This window comes from Juglans regia, unplaced genomic scaffold (genome assembly GCF_001411555.2).
Source record: "Juglans regia cultivar Chandler unplaced genomic scaffold, Walnut 2.0 Scaffold_2385, whole genome shotgun sequence".
NCBI classification, from domain to species: domain Eukaryota; kingdom Viridiplantae; phylum Streptophyta; class Magnoliopsida; order Fagales; family Juglandaceae; genus Juglans; species Juglans regia.
The window spans coordinates 1-207 of NW_023355106.1; the positions used below are offsets into that span (position 1 = coordinate 1).

The 207-nt window shown below is 53.1% G+C and overlaps 1 non-coding gene across 1 annotated transcript; it reads left to right on the plus strand.

Moving 5' to 3' along the window:
• Positions 1–114, plus strand: LOC118345357 (the record flags this gene model as incomplete). The annotated part of the gene is made up of 1 exon (XR_004798910.1): positions 1–114. It is a non-coding gene; the product is annotated as a 5S ribosomal RNA (ribosomal RNA).
• Positions 115–207: the final 93 nt, after the last annotated feature.

The following is a 207-nucleotide window of genomic DNA, read 5'->3' on the forward strand; positions in this document are numbered from 1 at the left end:
CGATCATACCAGCACTAATGCACCGGATCCCATCAGAACTCCGCAGTTAAGCGTGCTTGGGCGAGAGTAGTACTAGGATGGGTGACCTCCTGGGAAGTCCTCGGGTTGCACCCCTCGTTTTTGTTTTCTCCGCCTTGCGAGATAAATTGACAAGAAGGACCACTCGGGGGTGGATTTTTGAGAAAATCTCGCCCTGCCCATCGCGTA